The 15,231-nt window shown below is 55.7% G+C and overlaps 1 protein-coding gene across 4 annotated transcripts in view; it reads left to right on the forward strand.

Moving 5' to 3' along the window:
- The window catches only part of RAI1 (retinoic acid induced 1), a 74,056-nt gene that overhangs the window by 46,381 nt on the left and 12,444 nt on the right, over window positions 1–15,231 (forward strand). Inside the window, exon 3 of one of the 4 annotated variants that reach the window (XM_088063800.1) lies at window positions 3,726–3,798. The exons of the other annotated variants lie outside the window; for them this stretch is intronic. The gene's annotated coding sequence lies outside the window, so the exon portion shown is untranslated. The remainder of the gene's footprint in view (window positions 1–3,725; window positions 3,799–15,231) is intronic. 4 annotated transcript variants of the gene reach the window in all.

The raw sequence follows: 15,231 nt of genomic DNA on the forward strand, positions 1-15,231 counted from the left end.
GGTGGCAGAAACACAGCTGGATCTGCCTGTCCTTGTCCCCACCAGCCCAGTGACTCCATGTCCAGTGGCTTGTCCTGCACACTGCAGTGGGTGCATGCCAGTGGTGCTGCTGTCCCCTTGCCTTGTGCCCCTGTGTCGCATCTCCAGGGCTGGAGTCATTTGGGGACAGTGGCCAGGGCTACCAGGTCCTCTCCCAGCTGACGTGTCCCTGATGGTACTCAGGGGATGTTGTTTCATTTCCCCTGTTCCTGCCAAGCCCAAGGGTGACAAACCAGAGGGTGCCAGCCCTGTGTACACAGTGGCCACAGCGAGGTTCCTTTGTGGGGATCTCTGTGTGGGGATGGATGAATCCCATTGCCATGCATCCCCAGGGACTTGCAGAGGCAAAACTGACCTGGTAATGGAATGGAAATAAAAAACGTGGAGGGCTGAGGTGATCCCCAAGGTTGTGGTCCTTGTGGAGGGGTAGCAAAGGGCGTTCTGCCCACAAGAGATGGAAGAGGCAGCACCGTCTGCCAGCATCGCTCTGTGGTGCTGTGGTCCCTGGCCTATGCCAGTCCCACAGCCCCAAGTGGGAGATAGCAAGAATCTTTAACCTCACAAACATGGGAAGTTGACTCAGACCATCAAAAAGATGAAAGAGACAGAGAGAGGGAACGATTAAAGGGAAGAAATCTAGATTCTTCATGTTACCTTAGCTGCCCACTGCCTGATACTGACAGCTCACAGGCCCTCGGCACCTCTCGCCTGCAGCTCGGTGCTGGGGCAAGGGAGGGCACATGACTTTCTCCTCAGGAGGGAACTTCCCAGGAAGATTTTAATAGTTGCTGTTGGTCTGATGTCTGGGGGAATCCGTTGCTTTCTGTCTGCCACTGCCTGGCTTCACCTTCTGCCAGCAACTGATGCGTCCTCACTGCTGCGTTTGGGGTAATGGTTTGGGTTGTCAGCCTTCACCTGCAACCCTGGAGGGGAAAAACTGCCCCTCAGAGTTTTATTTAGTTAAAAAACCGACCCAAACCCAACCTCAAACAGGTGCAGGCTGTGGGGTGCCTGATGGTGGGATGACCTGGATGCTGGGGAGCAGCACTGCTCCCAGGAATCTCCATTGGCCACATTGGGATCGGTGTTTTGGCAAAAGGCATCACCTTGCCAGTAGGAATAATAGCCAGGAGGGGGAGGGGACCGGGGCAGGCAGACAAGCAAATCCGTTTTATCAGACGCCGCATATTTTATGAAAGCACATTTCAGCTCTTCAGCCTTGGAAAGCTTTTCATACCCTTTAATTTTCTAATAAAAAGGAATTACGTTTGCTGAAAAGCCAGTAACAAGATTCACTGTCATTGTCTTTTGTACAGACCATAATTCCTGGCTCGGGCTCCTGCCTGCAGCCCCGTTGTGTGGTCCCAGGTGTGGGTCCGGAGTGCTGGCAGGGGGCAGGGGAGGGCTTTGCCGGTGGGAGCTTGTGGCAGGTGCCCAGGAATGACTTGGGTGAAGGTGAGGGCTATGTGACGTGTGTCTGCATCCACAGTGTTGCCTCTTGGTGCCCAACACAGATCCCTGAGAAAGCAGCATCTGGTTTTGAGGTGGTTCCTGCTGTCTGAGTGTGCCAGGTGGGACGGCCTTTGAACCAAAAGTCAGTTTAATTGCCTGGTCATTGGCCTTGTAACCGCGAGCTCGAAGCGACGTGAGGTCCTGACGAGGCTGGTGGCTGGCAGACAGCTTTCCTGGTCTTTGATGTGGCTGGGACGGGTTGTGGTTACACATGTGTTGGAGCAATGGGGTGTCTTTGCTGAGTGAGGACAACGAGCCGGTGTCCCCTGGCTCTGCACCAGCCCTGCAGGTCTGACTGGTGAAAAGGTTCAGCCGGGCAATTCCCGGTTATCCCCCGCCATCCCTCCTGCAGGCTGCAGGATCTGGCATGCAAACAGCAGCCACCACACGTGAGACCTCAGCAAGCCCAGGGCACTCCCAAAATCCAACCAACCACAGGCTCTGACAGTGGGCAAAACACGTCTGGGTGCCAGCTGGGGCCGGCACCAAGAGCCACCAGCTCCCCGCAAACCCTGAGCACACGCTGGCGGCGTTCACAGCATGGGGAGCCCTCACAACTCACTCGCACCCCACTTTCCTCCAGGGGTGCCTCCTCCTCCAAGCTCTGGAGCCTCAGCTCTGCCCGTGTGGCCCGGGCTCCCGGCCGGCTGCCACGTGGCGCCGGAGCCACGATGCCGCAGCCGCTGGCGCTCCGTCTCCTTCCGAGTTGCTCATTTGAAGTTTCAGCTCGCCGGCTGTTTTCGTGCAGGTGGGATGCAAAGCCAGCTCACAAACACCAATAAATATCTTCTATATCCTCCCTCCCACCCCCCCACCTCCAATTCTCGTTTTCATTCTTACTTTCCAGCTGGTTTTGGGGGGGAAAACGGGTTTTCAAAGCTTTCCCTAAACGTGTGTAACAATAGGAAGCGTTGCCTTTTAGCCTGCGGCCGGCACAGTTTTAAATGAGGTCCCAGGTAGTCATGGTTACCTCTCCTCTTCAGTAAGAGATGACTTTTATTTCCTGCCTTTTGTATTTGCACATCTCAGATATACATTCTCCTAAACCATAATTGGTATTCACGGATAGACAGGAACGCAGGAGCGAGCTGCCACAAGAGGGGAAGAGCCAGATGGACGCAGGGGGTGTCAAGGTCTCCAAGCCCCTAAACATCAGGAAATCTTAATTTCAAGTCATTTTTCCTCCCCTGGCAAGGGCGGGGGAGGCAGACCTGTCTCTCCACAGCCTCAGGGCTTGTCCTGATCCCACCTCCCTTGCAGCATCCTGGTTATTCCGGTTGCTGCGCCAGAATTTGGGATTTACCCTCTGATCCTGCAAGCCTCTCCGTCATCCTGCATCCCCCCTAAGCATCCCTTGATTGTGCTGAGCTGGGAAGCTGAAAGAGGGGCTGCCCTGTGCCCTTTGTCCCCAAGCAGAGTCCTGACCCCCCCAGGCACTTGGGGGTCCAAGCCTGCACCCCTGATTTTTGGAGGCACGAAGGGGAAGCAGAGCTGTGGGGCTGTTCGCTCGCAGCGGGCACAGCCCAGGGAGCGGGCGCGGGAGGGAGAAGCGCTCGGCAATGATTGATGAAAGATCATAGCCTCATTCCACGGGATCATTGCTCAGAGTGTGGGCAAAGCTGCGAGTCCCAAGGGGACCATCGCCTGGATGCATGTGAGCCTGCGATTCAGGGCAGAGGGGATGCAAAGCCACATATTTTATGCCTTTTTTATTTTTTTTTTCTCTCTCTCTCTTTCTCTCTCTCTCTCTCTCTAAAGCACCAGGAAAACAAAAACCCAAGCTGTCTAATCAGAGACAAGCAGATTCCACCCACTTCCTTGGAAAACTTGCATTTGCTAGGAAATCATCTCGCTGCATTTACAGCAAGCAGAGTGCCCCAGCGGTAGCTCGTGCCTTTCTGGCAGGATGATAACCAGTGCTGAACAATTATTGCGCTGGAGCGGGAGCAGCAGACATATTGGCTTTTCTCAGCCAGCAGGAAAGAATTTGCAAAACTAAGCAGGCGACTGGAGCAGCTCGGATTTGCAGCGTTGGATGCGCGGTGCCGCGGATTCACAGCTCACCAGATTTGCTGGTGGCAGCATATCAGGGACTCGCACACCGCATGCACCTGGGCTCTTATTTACATGATTTTTTTATTTATTTTATTTTTTTTTATTTTTTTTTTTGCAAGGGAATGGCTTGTTTTTGCTGCCTGGAAAATGCGTCTGATTCCCAGTTTCCCCTGTGGATGCTCAGCCCCCCAGGTGTGCGCTCAGGCAGTGGGGAGAAGTTGTTTGCTTTTGTATTTTTTTCCCTTTTAATGAGAAAAATGTGTACTTGCCACAGAATCATAGAATGGCTTCTGTTGGAAGGGGCTTAAAGACCATCCATTTCCACCCCCTGCCATTGGGCAGGAACATCTTCCACTATCTCAGGTTGCTCCAAACCCTGTCCAGCCTGGTCTTGGACACTTCGAGGGATGGAGCATTCACAGCTTCTCTGGGCAACCTGTGCCAGGGCCTCACCACCCTCACAGGAGGGTGTTCTTGAAAGGAATTCTCAAAAAATACTCTCAAAATTGTTGTCAAGGAGGTTGTCCTTAAAAACCAGTTCTGGGAAGAAAGGCAGCAGTTCCAGCAGGATCCTGCCCTGTGCCAGCCTGGCTGCCCATAGCATCACCAGAGGAGCAGGGTCTGTCCAGGAGTTCCCAGGGGAACCCTCTTGGGCCACAGCCACAAATCCCCAATCAAGGCAAAAGTCCTTTGCTCAGTTGTAATTTCAGGCAGAGATGTATGGGATTGCTGGAGCAGCTCCCATCCCTCGGAGGTTTTTGGTTCTTCCACAGGTAAAACTCTCTCTGACTGCAGGTCCCACATCTGCCTTGTCTTCTCCATGGGCTGGGCAGAGTAGAAGCAAAGAAATCCCTTCCCTTCAGGCTTGTGGAGTTGGGAACTGGATCTGTTCCCATTTCCCTCTGCCCACTCACAGCACTCCCTGTCTCTGCTGGAGCATTTCCGAACGGGATGCTCCAGTGTGGAGAAGAGGCACGGTGGGGTTTTGGTGTGGATCCGAACTGCGTTCCCACTGTGGGTGCTGGTTGGCAAGGACAGAGGGCAGAGCCTGGCCTGGGATACTCTTCCCATCCCTGCTTGGGATGTAAACTGCGCATCAGTTGCACCAGCAGCTGATGGAGACTCCAGTATATTAGCAGCATTAATTAAGTTACAAAAATTATGCATGTTATCAGTTATGAGACGACCTTTCATAAACTCCGTTATTAAAGCAATAAAGCATGACCCGCTGGTCCTAACCAGTCTAATGGCTGGCTAAGAGCACGGTTTTTCACATAATACTTTTAGCAGGTCATTAGCTGAGCAATAAGATAACGTGGAGAGCCAAAGTGATGTGTGGGAATGGCAGTGGAGACAGAGACAGTGCTTGATGAGGGGACATGGGACTGGGGGTCACCTGTCCTCCCATATGGCTTTTGCGGGTGTGCACGGCTCTGGTGGTGGGTGATGGTGGAGTGCTGGGTGCTCCCAGCCTGAGCAGTGCTGAATTCCCAGTGCCATGGGGCAAACCCTGCCCTGGGGCAGGTGTGGGGCTGGTGTGGGTCCCTCTGAGTCCTGGTTTCACTACCAAAGCCCACCCTGCAGAAAGGAGATGGGGCATTGTGATGTGGCCATCCTGACTGCAGTCCCAAGATGAGGATGGAGACCCTGACCTTCCATGAGGCCAGGGGTGGCATGGGGTGGCCTGGGCTCTCTCCACCTGAGTGCTCTTGGTGTCTGGACAGTGCTGGTCTCAGCATATGGTTGCTGTTGGTCTCTCTGGGCTGAGACCCCGATTTGGGGGGCATACAGGTTGGTCCCCTCCCTGCTGTCCCTGTGGGGACATGCCAGGCATCCAGGGCCACCCAGAGGAAGCCACCGAGCCCTGGCCCCCAGGTCCTGCTCCCTCCACACACTGGTGCTGTTATTGAGCAATCCCAGCTGAGTATGATGCCCTCCCTCCCCCTGGCTATGCCATGAGACCTGGGCATGCCAAGAGCTGCACCACAATCCAGCACCCCCAAAGCGCCTTTCCCGGTCCCCGCCAGCCGTTTCCAAGCACTGACCCTCTCCATAAACAAAGGAGAGGGAGAGGGAGGGTGGCTGGCATGTTAATATACTCTCCCCCCCTCTTTTCCTCCCTTCATCCCTCTGGGAAAGGCCTTTGCAGATATAAGCAAACCTTGATTAAAAGCTGCCTGACAGGCAACGGCAGCAGCAAGCAGCAGGCAAGGAAGCTCTCCAAGTCCAAAGGGAGCTGCTTCTGCTGCTGCCGCTGCTGTCTCCATTCTCAGATGTCCCTGATCCTTTAATCAATCACAGCCGCGGAAGAGAAGAGCAAACAGCCGTGCCGGGGCAGAGGTATGTGCACGCATTCGTTCCAGCCGCAGCCGAGGCAGCAGGGCGGCCGCACGCCTTCGGCTGGAGGCTCGGAGCCGTCCCCGCGCCCGGAGCTGCTCTTTCATCTCCTGGAGACACGCAGGGGCTGTGTCCCTGCCGGTGCCTCCGACAGCCCCGAGGAATCCGGCACGGAGGATGGTACCCCTTGGGGTGGAGGTGGCAGGAGGAGCCTCTTGCCTTCTCCCCAGGTGCTCCAAGACGCATCCCCGGGTAGAGGATTCTTCCAGCTCCCATCCCATGGGCTGTGCCACATCGGCACTTACGTGCCTGGCTAGCAGCGAGAGGGGAGAACGGGGTGTTTGCAGATGTTGGGGAGCTGTGGGAATGGGGGTAGCCACAGGGGGCCAGCCTGGCTGTTGTGGCTAACACTGGGCTGGCCAAAACCCATCCGTCCTTTGATGGCACATCATGGCTGGGCACACGGAGCAGCACCCGTGGCTCCTGCGGTGTCCCCATCAAGGGGCAGAGCCCCATCCTGGGCTGTGTGGGGTGGGCAAGGATCTGCTCCAACCCCAGAGGGACAGGCAGGGCCTCACACCAGCTGTGGCCATGCCCAGAACCACCAGCCTGCAGAGAAACCGCCCACCCCCAGGATGATTTGTCACCAAGTGCTGTGTGTCACCGCGGGGCTCGCTCCTTAGAGAGGCTGGAGATGGGGGCGGAGGGAGGGGAGAAAAACACGTCCTTTTAATAAAACCCAGCAAAATCCTCTCGTTCCTGACGTGCTTCCCCAGCTCGCGTGCAGCAGCGGGAGCTCCTCCGGTGCGAGGCCGGCAGGGGCAGGCAGGGACCGCGATTTTCCTGCTTATTTTTGCTGTTGCTTATTTTTAGCGCTGCGTCTTAATATATTGTGACAGTGCCCTGGGACGTAGCGTGCCTTCGGTCACAGGAGAAGGTGTCTGGGGCAAAGCTGCTCAACACCACGAACGAGCCGCAGCCAATCGTCGGCACAAGGCCGGATAACGAGGCACCCGCCGCTAACGGGGGTCCCCGGGGGAGGCCGGGGGCAGTGGTGGGGATGAACCTCTGCATTGAATTTGTCGGGGCTCTGCAGGGAGGGACTTGCTCTCGTGGGAGTCACGGGTTGTAATATGATTTTAAATTAGGCAGTTCTGCTAATGACGGGCTGGTTGCTGGCAGAGCTGGTGCCAGGCTGGTGCCTTCGTAGAATGGGTGCCTGTGCAGACAGGGATGTGGATGGTTTGATGTTTCAGGTACCTTGTGTGTACTGGGGGACTCCAGTGCTGTGCTGACTTCGATCTCCCTCCCTGGAGCTGTTTTTTGGGAAGGGTTGAGTGGTTTCCATGCCAAGATGTGCCTCACGATTGCCTTTTTGGACCTCCAAGTGAGTTTTGATGCAAGGCAGAGAGGCAGCTGGCTGAGGCACAGGATCTTACCGGGATCAGGGTGAGATCCCACCAAGCCAGAGGTTGCCAGCACTGGCTCAGCCGTGGGTGTAATTCCGGTGGTCCGTGGGGAGATCTGAGTGCTGGGTTTGGCACTGGGAGCCTGTGTGCACGGGCACTGACTGCCCCAAGCCCATTAGTAATGGATCTTTGTGGAATCACCCTCCTCATTAAGGCGAGCTACCCCGTGTGTCAAAGCCACTTTATAAGGAAATCATACTCGGCTGCAGCCGGGATGTGCGTATGTAAATACAGCAATGAACAGCCCTGATTGAGACATCATGGGGCAGCTCAGCCCAGGACCCCTGGGAATCTTCAGTCCTGGGGGAAACAGGAGTTCCTGAGGGGCTGGAGGGTGTGGGATGCACCTCAGCCACCTCCTGGGGTCTGGCAGCCCCTGTGTGCACTCAGGGCTTTGGCAGGAGCCATGGAGCTGGTTAGGGCTGGAATGTCTTCAGGTGTCGGAGGCTCCAGTCACCACATCCTCCCAACAGCATTGCAAAGTATCTCCTCTCTGTGTCTGGGGGAGTAGAGGGAAAACCCCTCTCTTCCATCCCACCCCCTAGTTTTGTCAAGATGTCACTGCGTGCCCAGCACTGGTGGAGGAAGTGTGGAGTCCCCCTCTGCTTCTCATGTCATGACCTGAAGCCCTACTGAGCTGGGATTAAATCCTTCTGACCACACATCTGAGGTGCTGGGATGCTCCACACACACACTGGAAATGTTTGGATGCTCCAGCATTTGGAAGAAGCAGGAAGAATTTGCCAGAGCTGAAGCCATCACAGGGCTTTGGTGCCCATAACGGGACACGGAGGACACCAAAGGACACCATGAGACACCGAGGTTCTTCACACAGCACCTGCGCTCACCGCTCCTTTCCAGGGAGGAGTGGACACCAGGCCCCTGGGATCCAGCTGGAGCATCCCCACGTGCCAGGACACTGTGGAAACAGGGTGACAGCTTGGCAGGGAAGTGAGACCCTTCTTTTTTTTGGCAGCGTGTTCCTAATCAGCAGGACCCGCGCGCCCTGCCGCAGGCACGCCGCGCGCTGCTATTTACGGAGCTACTTGAAATACACCTGCAAGAGAGGAGAGGAGAGAGGAGCGCCAGCAAGTAAATAACCCAGCAACCCGCCGGAATGAAAACAGGGAGAAGAGATGAAGGCAAAAAAAACCCCAGAATGAAGTGTGATGTGGTATTGAGGGGCTCCATCCCAGTCATGCCCTGGTTTTGTGCCAGGGTGCTCACTGGTGTTGGTGGTTGGTGGGGAGACCCCATCCCATTGTTGGCCATGAGGGATCTCAGCACATCTCTGGAACGGGGATGGATGGATGGATGGATGGATGGATGGATGGATGGATGGATGGATGGATAGGTGGATGGAACCTTTTGCCCACCTCCCCACTTGCTTTGTTTACCTCGTGCTGCTGTTCAGCTCCTGCCTCCCCCCACCCTTTTCTGAAACATTATAAATCAAACAGCTTAAAATGTAAAGCATCAAAAATTCTAAAACCTTCATCTATTATTAACTGTGACAGTAAATTCTACCTCTGAATGTTTCACATAGCAACTGTTACCAGGACTCAGCATCCAAAGCTGATGTTCCAGCAACTTTCCATCACAGTGCTGCTGCCACTCCAACAGTGCCACACCAGCCTGGTGAGACCGGCTGCCACTCCCAACACTTTCCAATGGGGTTGGGATGCCAGCACAGAAACCGAGCTCAGATTTAGTAAATACAGCCCAGGATTGGAAAGGAACTTGGTGCCTGCATGTGGGAGCTGATGGTGGGATCCCCAATATTGGTCCTATCTCTGTGTTGGTCATGCAGCCCCCCAAACTTCATTACTTTCACCATCATGTTATGAAGCACCATAAATAACAAGGATGGGAATGCAGTGGTTAAAATTGATGGATAGGGAAGGATTTTGGCAGGGGTTGTTCTTCTACCTGTACTTCGTCCCAGTGCTGGAGTTGTGGAGTTGTTGTGGCAAAGTGGTGACCCTCACCCTGGCATGGGCAGGGGTTCTCACTGCTCTGAGCATTGGGTTGTGATGAGTTTGGGGTGTGCCGGGTGCCCACAGGGACCAGGAGCCAAGTGTTCACCGCTGGGGTTTGTTCACATTTCGGTGTTTGCTTGCCTTCCCTGTGTGCCATCATGGTTCTGTTCTGTGTTGTGTCCCCTGCCTGGAGGTTGAGCTGGGCTGTTTTAGGTTGGATTTGGCTGTGTGGCAGCACTGTGAGCCTGGCTGGAGGTAGGGAGAGCCGTGGCTCTGCAACCCCGTGGAATGCTGAGCCTGCTCTGGTTAAAACCCCCCCAAGTGCACAGGCACCATGACCAGGGCAAGGCACCAGCACCCCAAGCACCCAAAACCACACAAATTCCCCCAGCAGCACCCACCAGGCCATGCCTGGTGCCCCCATACCCTGGCACAGGCATCCCTGCCTTGCCATCATCCTGGCTGTGCCACCTTCCTGCAAATCCTGTGGCTGCCCACTGGGATCTCGAGTCGTGCCATGCCGTGCTGTGCTGGCTGCGGGGCCAGGCAGCAGCGGCTGCTCTGTGTCTCCCCAGGGACAGGCAGCAATTTTCCTGCTCTGAAGAAGCTTGTGAAGGTTTTAGTGAATCTGGGAAGCAAATCTAATTGGCAACCTGGTAATTCCTCGGGGGGACATGTACTTTGGTCATATCTAAGTACATTCCAGCCAGTGTTTAAGACACGCTGAATCCAAACTTGGACAGTCAAATACCAGCAGCTCTAAGCTCCTTATCTATTTCAGGCAGATTAACTCCTTAATCATCTCTTTTGGAAGTTCCCTGCCCCAAATTCCTCTCCCCTCCTCTTCCCCCTCCCCAGTTTTTCAGCAGGAACAAAAGGAACCGATTTTGCGGGGTGCCAAAGGTGGGGACGGCGCCTGCTGTGATTGACAGAGTCAATAACCTGGAGCCGGGAAAAGGCCTTTGGAAATCTGCTTCCCACTTCACCTGCCCCAGTATTTGTCTTCAGGATTTGAAGCTGGAGAATGTATAATTCCGAAATAATTTACCACACAGCATCAAACCTCAATTTATTATTTTCAACCTTCCTTTCTTTTATATATATATATTTTTTTTTTTTTTACATGATTTGTTTTTTCAACACCGTTTTATTCTTATTTTTCCTTTCCCCCAGGGGATTCTTGCTCAGCATCCCCTAGCGGGTGACCACTCTGCAGCCCCCAGCCCTGCTTGTGGCAGGGGGATGCTCATCCCCTCTCTGGCAGGCAGAGGAGGCCGTGCTGAGCCGTGGGGACACAGCCAGTGCTGGCCACTGTCACTCAGGGGAGTGTCAGAGCATTACACTTCATTACCGAGCTGTCTGCTGCCGGCAGGGGATGGCTTAGGGCAGAGCCCGGCAGCGCACAGCCGGGTTTGGCTCTGCTGCATGGACCTGTCTGAGGGCAGATGCTGAAACGTGGCATCTGTGGGGTGCCCATATCGGAGGGGTTTTGCTGTGATGGCAGTGGAAAGCTGCTGGTTGCTGGATCATGAGGTTGGCTGCCTCAAAAGTGAAGGCAGGAGTTGCCACAGGAAGGCAAAAGGGGGACAGGGTAATGCCCCCTGTACCAGGAATCCCAGTGAGGGGGTCTCAGTGAGACAGGGACTGGGGATCTCTCTGGGATCACCAGTGATAATTGAATAGCGCTCCTCTAAAACACAGGTGTAAATGTCCCATGTGCCCGACATGGTGGGGACACTGGGACAAAGCCTCATGTCCTCCCGGACAGAGTTTGGGATGGGGAGAAGGCATGGGATGGTGCCAGGGTCTGTCCTTTGCTGTCAGCAGCCATCCCACAGCACCTGGGGCCTCCTGTTTTTGGATGTGGCAAATTTGCTGGAAGTTTTCCTGATAGAAAAACTGGCTGTGACCAGAGGGCCTGGACCCAGTGGCACATTCAGAAGAGCTGGGAATGTCCTGAGAATGCCACCTGTCATCCTTCAGGGTCTCCGGTTCTGTTGGGGATGGAGAGACCCACTGGGGAGGAGGTCCAGGATCCTCCAGGAGCTGGGACACGAGCCTGCTCCATTCTCATGCTCCTGGGCTGGCACTTCCCAGCATCAACACTGGATCCCAGCAGAAGCCCAGACCACTCTACAGTGGGAAAACTGAGGCACAGCTATAGAGAGGTCCTGGTTCCAACCCAGTGGATTTTCCAGCTGAAAGGTCAGCAGGTGCCAGGGGACCAAGAGCCATCCCTGTCACATTCCCCAGGGAGTGCAGCCTTATGCATCCAACCACATCCATGAGCAACCAGCTCACAAGATGCAGAGCAGATCCAGGACTGGGATCCTTTCCCTCTCCCATACCTGGGAGAGCTTTTATTTGCTTTTATTTTTGTTGCAAGCAGGATGAACCACCCTGGGGAATCAGCATCCCAGAGGAGGGTGCCAAGGACATGGCGTCTGCCTTTCCTTGCAGGGATGGAGCTTCTGTCCTGCTTCAAGGGGAAACTGAGGCAGGGGAGACAAACAGGATGTGGGAGAAGAAGGGAGGGTTAATATTAGCGGTCACAGTAATGATTGGAATGGTTAAGTATTATTGGAATTGAAGTGAGTCAGGCTGAGAGCAGAAGGGGAGGGATGAAGGAAGGGAGGAAGGAAGAAGGATCCCAACCTGTCAGGCAGAAAATGAGTAAAGAAGAAGAATGTGAGCATGTGGAGAACTGGCCAGGCTGTCACGCTGGCCCTGTGCTTGCCCCGTGCTGCTCACTTGGGGTGAGGCTGGAGGGTTGGCTCAAGGTCACCATGGTGGTGACAACAACCCCACAGCCACGGTTGTGCCCATCGGTGCCCTGGCACTGTGGTACTGACAGCTCCAGGCAGGCCAGGATTTGGGTTTGGGATTGCTGCATCCCTCCTAACCTCAGCTGTGCTTCCAGCCTCCTGCAGGATTGGTTTTCCTCTCCCCTCAGAGCCCCAGGGTCGATGTCCAGCCGCTGGCTGGGAGTGGGATCATGTGGAGCCTCACTCCATGGCACATCCGGCCATGAATTTTGCTCTGCAGTGGAACACGGTTCACCTCCAGAGAGGGAATTTGCCCAAGAAGGCTCAGGCTGAGCATCTGTTTTGCTGTAAGCCTCCAGCCTTTTTTTTTTTTTCCCTTCTTTTTTCCTTTCTTCCCCCCTTTTTTTGTCTTTTTGTCTTTTTTCTTTTTATACATTTTATCTTTTCCTTTCTTCTTTTCTCTTATTCTTTTTCTTCCTCTTTCTCTGTGTTTTTCTTTCTTTTTTATTTTCCTCTTTTCTTCTATTCCTTTACCCCTTTTTCTTCTTTTTCCCTTTTTTCTTCCTCTTTTCCCCCCTTTTTTTTTCCTCCCTTCCTTTTCAAATCCTCCCTTACCAAATGACATTTTCCACCACCAAGAAAAAAAAAAAACCCAGCGACTTGCTTTGACTCCCAGAACCTCCCATCATCCTCCCCAGCCCAACCCTCTGCAAACCTCCCATCCCTGACATTAAGGACCCAATCTCCCCCTTCTAAAATAAAGGAGGAAAAACCAAGGGGAGAGAGGCTGGAGCTGGCGGCTGAGCCGGATTTCCATGTGAGGGGATGAGGTTGGGGCGGCCACGGGCTTCCCCTGGCAAGCGACAGAGGAACCGGGGCCAGCAGAAACGTTGAGTCATGAGTGCGGTTCGCAGGCGGTGGATTTTTTCCCAAGGAAAATTCCTCACTGGGGAGGAGCAGAGCTGGGAGGGGGAGCAGCAGTGAAGGACTGTGGCCCCTAAACGAGCCGCTGATCTGGGGATGGGGATGCGCCCCATTGCGATGGGAATTCCCTGGGCAGGTTCCAACCCCCGGGGAGGGCGGTTTGGGTAAGGGGGGGACCTGCCTTGGGAATTCCCCAGCAGCTGGATGGGAGGAGCAGCGTGATCTGGGTGGGGGCTGCAGGAGATGAGGACCCCATCCTTCCCCCTCCTCCTCCTCCTCCTCCTTCCCCACATCCGCCCACCCCCACGCAATGGGCGGCGCAGCCCCAGCTCCATTTATCATCATCTGCGGGCAAGTGAAGTGTGCAGGGAACAGCTGCTCCGGTCGGCTGAGCGCCGAAATGGGGCGGGACGCGGGGCTGGGGGGGCTGCGGGCTGCCCTGGGGTACCAAACCCCCCCAGGCGCTGCACTGGGACGGAGCACTGGCGTGGTGGGAGATGCTGGTGATGATGGGAGGGATTGGGGAGGTGTATTAAAGGGGTTCACTGGGGAGGGAGACCATTATTGGGGTGCATTAAAGGGGTTTATTTGGGACAGCGCATTAAGGGGTGCACCGGGGAGAGGGTGCATTAAAGGGGTTCACAGAAGGGGACATTGAAGGGGAGGCTGCTCTGGCAGTGGGGTGTCTGTGGGGTGCAGGGACAAACAGCAGCAGCTCCACAACTGCGTGCAGGGTTTGCTCCCACCCCCGGCGAACCCCAGGGGTCCCTCTGCACTGCTGAGGGGGGTCAGTCTGGGTTCCATCCCCCCAGTTCCTCTCATTCCCAGCTCCTGAGGCAGGATGCCCTTTCCTGGTCTGTCCCACACACCCCGGCTCCCCCCCGCAGCCTCCCCTTTTCTCTCCTCCCTTAATAATCAAATTCTCCGGAGCACTTTGCGGTGTGGCAGCCAGCCAGAAAGGGTTTCTTTAAACTCCACCAGCTCACAATTAAACAAATCCGGGGCTGACGCTACTCGATAGGCGCTTATTCCCCTCCCTGAGAGCTGCCGGGGGATCCGGCGGGGGGGTCCAATCCCTTCGTTTCCAGCTCCGATAGCACCTCTCCGGATGGGGCTGCACCCCTGGGTGTGGGACCCGGCTTCGGAGGGGGTTTGGGGTGGGGAACGGGGTGTCCGCAGTGCCAGCGCTGCTCCGATGGAGGAGCATCCCCCTGCGAGAGCACGCTGCTATTTTTAGTCGCTGAGTCCTTGTTGATGGCACAGCAGCGAAGGCGAGGGAGCAGCCGGAGGAGCAGCAGGGCTGGATCAGGCCCCGCGGGATGAGGCAGCAGCTGGGAAGCAAGGCCGGCGTGCAGGGAAACGGGGAACGCCCTTTGCCCCCTGGGGCTGAGGCTTTGGGGGTCTCGGGTGCTTACCGAGGGTCCCTGCCACGGGAAGTCCTGGGCTGCCTTCAGAGGGCTCCGGATCCGGCCATGCCATGTCCCTGCCAGGCAAGAGGAAGGGGGAGGAAAGGGGAGAAGGCAGGGGAGGAAGGAAGGAGGGAGGAGTAGTGGGGAGGAAAATAACACGGAATCCAGCCACGCAGCACAAATCCTCCCGAGCAGCAGGCGGGCTGCGGGCCACTGTGTGTGCTGGCCTGGCAATGCCATGCATCAGCCCCCGTGCCATGCATCAGCCCCCGTGCCTTGCATCAGCTCCCATGCCATGCTTCAGCTCCCATGCCATGCATCAACCCCCGTGCCATGCATCAGCTCCTGTGCCATGCATCAGCTCCTGTGCCATGCATCAGCTCCTGTGCCATGCATCAGCCCCAGCACCGTGGCAGCATGACCCCGTGCACCATCACGGCCCCAGGTTGTGCCCTGGCGCTGGGAGGTGCATCAGGTCCTTGTGTGTCCCCCATGAGTGAGACAGGGGCTGTGCTGGGGTGTCCATGCTCCCTTGGCACCAAGGGGATGGATGCTCTGTGGTGGCTGTAGCCAGCAGTGAGCACAGCACAGGGACAGGGTGGTGCTGGTGCTGGTCACCGTGGTGGCCCCAGGTGCCTGCCCTCTCCCTTCCATGAGCCCTGGCCACGGCACGGGTTTGCCAAGGGCAGGTGTCCAGCCACAGCCATGCACCGACAGCCCTGTATCGATTCCCATCTCAGAG

The sequence above is a fragment of the Pseudopodoces humilis genome, chromosome 18, assembly GCF_049639895.1.
Source record: "Pseudopodoces humilis isolate 2021_Gansu_Grassland_sample_001 chromosome 18, ASM4963989v1, whole genome shotgun sequence".
Classification (NCBI taxonomy): Eukaryota; Metazoa; Chordata; class Aves; order Passeriformes; family Paridae; genus Pseudopodoces; species Pseudopodoces humilis.